Source organism: Bactrocera dorsalis, chromosome 2 (genome assembly GCF_023373825.1).
Source record: "Bactrocera dorsalis isolate Fly_Bdor chromosome 2, ASM2337382v1, whole genome shotgun sequence".
Taxonomy (NCBI): Eukaryota; Metazoa; Arthropoda; class Insecta; order Diptera; family Tephritidae; genus Bactrocera; species Bactrocera dorsalis.
The window spans coordinates 52,506,709-52,517,082 of NC_064304.1; the positions used below are offsets into that span (position 1 = coordinate 52,506,709).

Here is a 10,374-nt window from a genome sequence, read left to right on the forward strand (position 1 = left end):
CACCAGTTATTCTTCCTTTTTGATGTTTGGCGCCAGTTAGAGACTCTATGTGTAGCAAGGTCCTTCTCCACCTGGGTTTCCAACGGAATAGAGGTGTTCCTCTTCCTCTGCTTCCACCGGCGGGTACTGCGTCGAATACTTTCAGAGCTGGAACGTTTTCATCCATTCGGACGAATCTGCCTCTTAACTCGCTGAACTATGTTAATGTCGTCTTTTTTTCGTACAGCTCATCGTTTCATCGAATATGATACTCGCCGTTGCCAATGCGCAAAGGATCATAAATCTTCCACAGAACCTTTCTCTCGCAAACTCGCAGCATCGACTCATGAGATGCCTTTGTTCGCCGAGAGAGGACTTTACCTCTCAATTGCCTATTCAGTCTAAAGTAGCACCTGTTGGCAAGAGTTATTCTGCGTTGGATTTCGAGGCTGACATTATTGTTGGTGTTAATACTGATTCAAAGATGGACGAAATCGACAAGTTCAATAATTTTATGACAGCAGATATTTTGTCTAGCGTTCGTTCACTACCAGACCCATTTGCTTTGCTTCCTTACCCAATTTAAAGATTCATTTAGGTCCAATCAGTTTGTTAAAGGTGGACTGTAATCTTTCACACAGTACGCTCGATAAAATATGCGATGTTGAGGAGACTTATCCCACGATAGTTGGCGCAAATTGTGGGGTCTCCCTTTTGTGGATTGGGAAGAGCACACTTAAATTCTAAACGTCGAGCATGCTTTCGTCCGACCCTATTCTACAAAGAAGGATGTACATGGTCGCTATCAGTCCTTCGCCACCATCGCTTTCCGAAAACCCACGATTTTGATTGCAGCTGTACGTAAGGATCCTGAAATACCGCCCCAAAGTTTCTTGATATCGAATTGCTGACGAGTGCGCTCAGGGAGCAGGAGTGCAAGTTGAGTAGAAAATCGTTCGGCTGTCTTTTGTGATTGAAGCTTCTCTATCGTCGATCTACAATGTGTAAAGAAAGACTGACTTGGCTACCTTATGAATTGAAAATAAAGTGGCTCAACTCGTATCAATCAAAGAGTTGTGTCTGGTTTTTCCAAATTAAAAGCACGAAAATATTTAAGCAATTAACTTTTTTTATTGTAACGGGTGATTTTTTTGAGGTTAGGATTTTCATGCATTAGTATTTGACAGATCACGTGGGATTTCAGACATGGTGTCAAAGAGAAAGATGCTCAGTATGCTTTGACATTTCATCATGAATAGACTTACTAACGAGCAACGCTTGCAAATCATTGAATTTTATTACCAAAATCAGTTGGCAGAAAATCCGCTTTTTTATCGACAAATTTTGTTCAGCGATGAGGCTCATTTCTGGTTGAATGGCTACGTAAATAAGCAAAATTGCCGCATTTGTGAAGAGCAACCAGAAGCCGTTCAAGAACTGCCCATGCATCCCGAAAAATGCACTGTTTGGTGTGGTTTGTACGCTGGTGGAATCATTGGACCGTATTTTTTCAAAGATGCTGTTGGACGCAACGTTACGGTGAATGGCGATCGCTATCGTTCGATGCTAACAAACTTTTTGTTGCCAAAAATGGAAGAACTGAACTTGGTTGACATGTGGTTTCAACAAGATGGCGCTACATGCCACACAGCTCGCGATTCTATGGCCATTTTGAGGGAAAACTTCGGACAACAATTCATCTCAAGAAATGGACCCGTAAGTTGGCCACCAAGATCATGCGATTTAACGCCTTTAGACTATTTTTTGTGGGGCTACGTCAAGTCTAAAGTCTACAGAAATAAGCCAGCAACTATTCCAGCTTTGGAAGACAACATTTCCGAAGAAATTCGGGCTATTCCGGCCGAAATGCTCGAAAAGTTGCCCAAAATTGGACTTTCCGAATGGACCACCTAAGACGCAGCCGCGGTCAACATTTAAATGAAATTATCTTCAAAAAGTAAATGTCATGAACCAATCTAACGTTTCAAATAAAGAACCGATGAGATTTTGCAAATTTTATGCGTTTTTTTTTTAAAAAAAGTTATCAAGCTCTTAAAAAATCACCCTTTACTACTCGTTATAATATTTTTTTAATAATTATGATCCCTCTTATGGTTTTCAACGGACCTGCAATTCATTTTTATGCATATCAACTCAACCCGTCAAATTTCGGTAGAAGTGCTGTCAAATTTCTAAATTATCAAACTGTGATGTGATGTGATATCACACGAATATGTACCAATAATTCCACCGGCCCACAAACCATAACAAATCGTTGTTTTCTCTGAATGAAATGACCGCTCTTGAATTTTTTCAGGTTTACAATGGGGCAATTTTGCTTGTTTATATACCCATTGAGCCAGAAATGGGCCTTGAAGTCGAACAAAATTTGGCTCAACAACATTGGAACTTCTTGAAACATTTTAAGAGCAGATAGAACGAAACGATGTCGCTTGGAAAGGTCGAGCAGTTTCAGTTCTTGCACAAACTGTGTTTTGTACGCTTTCAATTTAACACCTTGCCGTAGAATGTGTTGCTGTGAACGGCGCCAAATCAACCGTGGTCGTGTTTTATTCGGTTGAATATTATCCAATAATGAATGTTTGGTCTCAAGATGCGCCGATTATGTTGAGTTTAACGATTTGTAAACGATGAACACCGTCTTTCCTTAATAAAATGCCAAACAATACCGAACAAAAATAAAAAAACACAAAAAATGTTACACCCATGGTGATACAAGAAAACCTTATAGGAGTCGGGGTCATTCGACAATGGTCGTAGTTTATTTAGCTCAAATCACATATCTTCGGACCTACTAGACCACCAAATTCGGTGTATTATATTATCCAGTTCTATGTTACATTGTGAAAATAGGCGCAAAGCGAATATAAATTCAATCAAATTCTTCAACTTTCTTCTTCTTTACTGACGTAGACACCCCTTACACGATTATAGCCGAGTTTACAATTGCGCACCAGTTATTCTTCCTTTTTGATGTTTGGCGCCAGTTAGAGACTCTATGTGTAGCAAGGTCCTTCTCCACCTGGGTTTCCAACGGAATAGAGGTGTTCCTCTTCCTCTGCTTCCACCGGCGGGTACTGCGTCGAATACTTTCAGAGCTGGAACGTTTTCATCCATTCGGACGAATCTGCCTCTTAACTCGCTGAACTATGTTAATGTCGTCTTTTTTTCGTACAGCTCATCGTTTCATCGAATATGATACTCGCCGTTGCCAATGCGCAAAGGATCATAAATCTTCCACAGAACCTTTCTCTCGCAAACTCGCAGCATCGACTCATGAGATGCCTTTGTTCGCCGAGAGAGGACTTTACCTCTCAATTGCCTATTCAGTCTAAAGTAGCACCTGTTGGCAAGAGTTATTCTGCGTTGGATTTCGAGGCTGACATTATTGTTGGTGTTAACACTGATTCAAAGATGGACGAAATCGACAAGTTCAATAATTTTATGACAGCAGATATTTTGTCTAGCGTTCGTTCACTACCAGACCCATTTGCTTTGCTTCCTTACCCAATTTAAAGATTCATTTAGGTCCAATCAGTTTGTTAAAGGTGGACTGTAATCTTTCACACAGTACGCTCGATAAAATATGCGATGTTGAGGAGACTTATCCCACGATAGTTGGCGCAAATTGTGGGGTCTCCCTTTTGTGGATTGGGAAGAGCACACTTAAATTCTAAACGTCGAGCATGCTTTCGTCCGACCCTATTCTACAAAGAAGGATGTACATGGTCGCTATCAGTCCTTCGCCACCATCGCTTTCCGAAAACCCACGATTTTGATTGCAGCTGTACGTAAGGATCCTGAAATACCGCCCCAAAGTTTCTTGATATCGAATTGCTGACGAGTGCGCTCAGGGAGCAGGAGTGCAAGTTGAGTAGAAAATCGTTCGGCTGTCTTTTGTGATTGAAGCTTCTCGACGTCGAACTATCCTTGCGTTATGTTCGCTTCTAATATAGTACTACAGATAACCATATTTCGGGCCCGGCGAAGTCGATCAGCCTCAACCCATTTGAGGATGTTTCATCAAGGACGCTGAATTTACTGATCGTTGTGCCAAAGACACTTTTTTTGCCCACTCTGAAGTGAAAGTCGCCAAGCACGATTAACATTTTGGCGGGGCAAGTTTCACAGGCGCGCCGAGCACTCATAGAAGATATCTGTGGTTACAGCGGCCTTCTCTTCGGGGCATAGGCGCAAATCAGCTATACAAGGTACTTCCCAAAGTAAACAGGGCCTTTTGAATCTAGCGCCTCCTGGTAGCGCCATCTATGTATATGTCGACGTCGGTGCGTTAGAATCTGCTATCTTTATCGATTTTCCAGTGAGTTTCATGACATTTCATAGATTGGAACTTTTACAGAAACGTTTTAATTGATGAAACAAGTTTATGGCGATGATTGCCTATCCCGTAGCAGGATGCACGAGTGGTTTCAACGTTTTCAAAGTGGTCGTTCGGACATAAATGACGATCAACATGTGGGCCAATCAAAATCCGTGATCACCGGAAATTCCATCGAATTTGTGTGTAAATTCATCAAAAAGCAGCCAAAATCATCATTGAAATTCATGGAAATGGAATTGAACATCTCCAAAACATCGATTTATTGCAATTTGACCGAAAGGTGTATGCACGGTTTGTCCTGCATAAATTGATTGACGATCAAAAATTGCTCAGACTCCAACATTCAAAGGACAATTATTTTACAATCATTAAAAATCAAATTTTAACCATTAACCTCTCACCGTATTCACCTGATATGCCATCGTCCGACTTCTTCCCTTGAACCATGAACGGAAAGCGTTATGCAGACGTAGTGGCCATTCAAAAGGCTTGCACCGGCATATTGGCAACCATACCGGCCAACAAGCTAAAACACTCGTTTGACATGATTTTGAAGCGTGCAAAAAGCGGTATTGAAGCAGAAGGAGACTATTTGGAATGAAATAAATTGATTTTGCCGAAAAACCATTTTTTGTTTTTTTTTTTTTTTATAAGTCCTGATTACTTTAGAACGCACCTTGTATGTTGAAGACATTCGCTTTGATGCGGATTGTGGCTAGACGTTCATCCACCGGCGTGAATGCCATGACTCGGAGGCGGGGTTTCTCTTCCAGCACGAATCCCATACCGAATTTTTGTTTTGCTTTGAATTATATGTATTTGTTCAAATGAAAGAATGGATATCATTCAAAAGTTATTTACGGCAACAGGAGTGTTCTTTACAGTTGCCTTGTACGTATATAGTGGAGAGTCGCAATTCTCTAATGGGACCTACATAGGATCTACAATGTGTAAAGAAAGACTGACTTGGCTACCTTATGAATTGAAAATAAAGTGGCTCAACTCGTATCAATCAAAGAGTTGTGTCTGATTTTTCCAAATTAAAAGCACGAAAATATTTAAGCAATTAACTTTTTTTATTGTACTACTCGTTATAATATTTTTTTAATAATTATGATCCCTCTTATGGTTTTCAACGGACCTGCAATTCATTTTTATGCATATCAACTCAACCCGTCAAATTTCGGTAGAAGTGCTGTCAAATTTCTAAATTATCAAACTTGACTAGAGTATCAAAAAATTGCACTACTACCAAGTACATGCAGTTGAAGATTACTGCATTTATTTATGAAAAATATTCAAATCAGTTATTTTGTATAAATACATAGAAAGCTGACAAATTTGCTGAGCCTATGGAAAAAAATCCGAAGCTGGGCGAAGAAAGCTACAATTTGAAAACAGTAAATATAACGTTAAGGAACTGTTTCGAACATAAAGAGTCGGTACAATCTACTATTCCCAGAAATATGCCTTTTGTGAAAAACTAGATCTGTGAAACCGTTTGCTCCTCTTCAGTCATTTATGTTTTATCTAACTGTGATCAAATTGAAAGGTGAAAGGTGAAATTTCCTTCAAAGTAATCCCCTCCTGCTGCAATAAACTTATGCCAACGAATTTTCCAGACATTATAGCCCTTTGAGAAATCCTCCGTCGTGATATCCACCAGAGCCTTCTTAGAAAGCGAAACATCCCCTCCGCAGGGTTGTGCGCTGGGTTTGGGACCCGCCACGTAAAAAATCATACCAATGAAAAGGAACAAGTCTCGGATGAGTGACCCCCCTTTTTATGACGACTATGGCAAACGAAATAAGGACTACGAATTGAGGGCATGCAGCGGGAATGTCCGGTCCCTTAATAGGGAAGGTGCCACTGCCCAGCTGGTTGATGTCCTCGTGAAAATAAAGACTGACATCACCGCCGTCCAAGAAATGCGGCGGACGGGACAAGGACAGAGTCGAGTAGGTCCTTGTGCCATTTGCTAAAGTGGCCATATAAAGGAGCGCAAGTTTGGTGTTGGATTCGTGGTGGGAGAGAGACTCCGTCGCCGAGTACTATCATTCACTTCGGAGAATGAACGTCTAACCACAATCCGCATCAAAGCGAGGTTCTTCAACATCTCGCTGATTTGCGTCCACGCCCCGACGGAAAAGAAGGACGATGTGACCAAAGATGCATTCTATGAGCGCTTGGAGCGCTCTTATGATAGTTGCCCACACCACGATTTAAAAATCGTGCTTGTCGACTTCAACGCCAGGGTAAGCAAAGAAGGTATCTTTGGCACTACGGTAGGTAAATTCAGCCTCCACGACAAAATGGTTATCTGTGGTATTAGATTCCATCATAAGAAGATTCATCAAGCTACCTGGCTGTCTCCGGATCGAAAAACCACCAACCAGATCGATGATGTTGTGATAGACGGAAGACACGTCTCCAGTGTCTTAGAAGTGCGTGCGCTCCGAGGTCCTAACATCGACTCGGACCACTATCTTGTTGCAGCCAATATTCGCACCCGCCTCTGTGCTGCAAAAAACGCACGCCAATAAATACAAGAAAGGTTCGACGTCGAGAAGCTGCAATCACTATTGCCAGATAGCCGAACGATTTTCTACTCGACTTGCACTCCTGCTCTCTGAGAGCACTCGTCAACAACTCGGTATAAAGGAACTGTGGGACGGCATTTCAATCCCCTTGCGTACAGCTGCAACCGAAACCATTGGTTTTATCTCGCAACGTTACGATCGACCACAATACGTGCGGGATGGGATAGATACCGAGAGTTGAAGAGGGAAGCGAGACACATTTACAGACAGAAAAAGAAAGAGGCCGAAATGCGTGAGTATGAAGAGCTTGATAAGCTGGCCGACAGGGTTAATGCTCGAAAATTTTACGAAAAGATGCGGCGGCTAACTGAAGGTTTCAAGACCAGAGCATACTCTTGTAGAACCCCTAAAGGGGATCTAGTGACCGATGTCCAGAGCATACTTAAATTATGGCGGGAACAGCCTGCTGAATGGCAGTGAACGTATAACGCCAGGAGAAGACGAACCCGATTCCCCAATCGATGACGATGGACAAACGTTCCATTGCCCGACCATGAAAAAGTTCGAATAGCAATTACCCGTCTAAAGAACAACAAAGCAGCGGGAGCCGATGGATTGCCGGCCGAGCTATTCAAACACGGCGGCAAAGAACTGATAAGGAGCATGTATCAGCTTCTTTGTAAAATATGATCAGACGAAAGCATGCCCAACGATTGGAATTTAAGTGTGCTCTGCCCAACCCACAAAAAGGGAGACCCCACAATCTACGCCAACTACCGTGGGAAAACACTGATCTTAATGAAGGAAATTATAACCCAAAAAAACTTTTCTTTTCACTATATACGATTTTTTAATTGTATGTAACACACTGTGTATTAAGAGAAAATTCACTGCTGGACACTGTTGGCGAGCTCGATGATTCACGTCACTCCATCACTTGGCGGTTTAATACAAAACAAAAGAAAAGTGCGGTGGTTGTTGCGGCGAACAAAAGAAAGTTTGCGGTCGAAAGCCTTGCTTTGCGGATGAAATGAAAATAAGAAAGATTCCGTTCGGATATACATATCCCTTTTAATAGGTTGGGTGGTGAATATTTGATTATTACGAGTCGTCTCGTGGATGATCGTGTGGTTGTTGTGTTGTAATGATGAGCGGTGTTAGGCGCTCTGCTTGATGCGTGTGTGTGTATTGGTGTGTGCTGTCAGCTGTTAGGTGATGAAGTGTTGTGACGCGATGTGAGATGTTGCAGAACGCTCATAACTCATGGGAACATCGTGTTGCTGGCGATGAGCGTGGCGTGGTGGAGATGGCCGTGAACGTGTGATGGTTGATTGGCTGCGTCGTCGTCGCCGGATAGGATCGCTGCGTGGTCTGGTACGGGAGTTGGTGCGATTGGCTCGTGTGGGAAATCGATGGAACAGAGTGTGGTGCGGCCTTTGGCAATATTGACAGGCACCGTCGGCCCAGCACTCTATGGTGGCGTGCTCATCTGTCAGACAGGTAATGCAATGCCCATGGGCCCTTGCAACCTGCTGTCGTTGAGCGGACATATTTAAAGATGGAGCATCGTTTCAGGGCGTGTGGGCGATGGCACAGGCTGCAACATGGAGGCCCCTGTGGCTCCAATAGCTGCTCTTCTCGTATCTCCCTGACTGCTGCGGCGGATGGCGGTGGTCGCATAACTCTGGTCCTTGGAGCGGCTACGGGTGCAGCCGACGCTTTGGGTGTAGCGATTTCGGACTTTACGGTGTGGGAGGTGGTTTGGGTCTCCTCTACGTCCATTTCTATGGGAATATAAGATTGCATTAAATTGATTTTATTTATAATGTTAGGATGTAGTTGTATGTATGTATAATAGGTTGATCTTCAACGCACTTGTTTGAGTTTATTTTTATGTACAGATTATAAAGCGGGCTAATTTCGAATTAGCGGAATTGATTTATTATTTTTCCATTAATTTTGAGAGTTATTTTGCGGTTTTTGGTTAAAGTTGTTCTTCGCTGTTTGGAAGAAAACACAGTTTGGTGACTGGTCGAGTTAATATGCCGGTTTGTGTCCTCAATGAACTTTTTCAATGCAGCCTAGTCGCCATTCTGTTGGAGGAAGGCATTCGTCCTGTATGATGACGCATTCTCCTGCATTGGCTTCCTTCTAGGCCGTTTTTCATCGATATCTCTTATGGAGATCTTTGAGATAGTCTTCCTTCCATCTGTGGCTGAATTTGTAATGGAGAATCTTAATTCTTTCCCATCGCTTTATTAACATACAGTGAGTCTCCTTCTGTCTCAGGTATGGCAAGAAGAGGAGCTCCTCTGAGGAAATGACCTGGTGTAAGAGCTGTGAAATCGGAGGGATCTTGCGAGAGGGGTGATATCGGTCTTGAATTTAACACGGCTTCGATACAAGTGAGTAGTACACTCCTCATAATTGAATTTATGATTACCAGCCATTTTTTTTAAATGGGATTTAAAGCTTTTTACTGCTGATTCCCAAAGTCTGCCCATATGTGGAGAACATGGACCAATCGATCCCTTGGGATGCATATTTGTAAACAATTTCAGGGGAGCCTTCTTTCATAAAATTTATAAACTCCTTCTCTGTTGCTCTTTGGGCTCCGACAAAGTTTTTCCCATTATCGCGTCAGTAGTCAGATCTGAACAAAGCTCGAGGTGTACTGCCTTTGTCGTTAAACATACAAAGGCAGCCACATACCCTTTTCTGTACGAAGAAGACCTTAACATGGAGGCCTTTACCTGGAAAGGTCCACCAAAATCAATGCTAGTGATGGTAAAGGGTAGAGCATAATTGCAGCGTTCAGGTGGTAAAACTGCCATGATCTGCGTACGCATTTTGTGTTTGTACATGGTACATGATTTACACATGAAAATCGTCCATTGGTTCATATAAGCGACTACCCTTAGTGCTCTAGGAAATGAAGAAAATCGGTGGAGAATATCATCCTCTTCTGGAGTGATATGAAAATTGTATATTTTCCGACTTTCCGGAGGTATGATATTCCGAGCAGGAGACTTTGGCCAGAATTCTGGAGATTCTGTTAGCCATGTGGGACCGTTCCACCAGAGTGTAGTGCTGGTGCGGTGGAGTGGCTTGCAACCTCTTGTCCCAATATCCGCTGGGATATCTGCACTTGCAACATGTTGCTATTCTGATGGACCAACTAAGTCTAAGCTTTGAGATATTCGGTTAGATACATAGGTCTTCCAGGTATAGGGTGGTTTTTATAACCTCTTTTGAGATGGGTTTGGAGTATTAAAATTAATTTTGCTAACAGAAGAGCACCATTCAGTTCAACCCGTGGCAGACTGAGTGTCTTTAAAGGTGCAACTTTGGCTCTGGCTACCAAGAGGTGTGCAGATATTTTATTATCATACTGAGTGCGTACGTAGACTGTTGCGCAATAAGCCTTTTCCGAGGCATCACAGAAACCGTGTAATTCTGTGTTAATGTTAGGGGTGAAATTTACCCATCGAG

The 10,374-nt window shown here is 42.5% G+C and overlaps 1 pseudogene; it reads right to left on the reverse strand.

Annotated features, from left to right (window-relative positions):
• Positions 1 to 5,568: 5,568 nt before the first annotated feature.
• Positions 5,569 to 10,129, reverse strand: LOC125776364 (uncharacterized; annotated as a pseudogene).
• Positions 10,130 to 10,374: the final 245 nt, after the last annotated feature.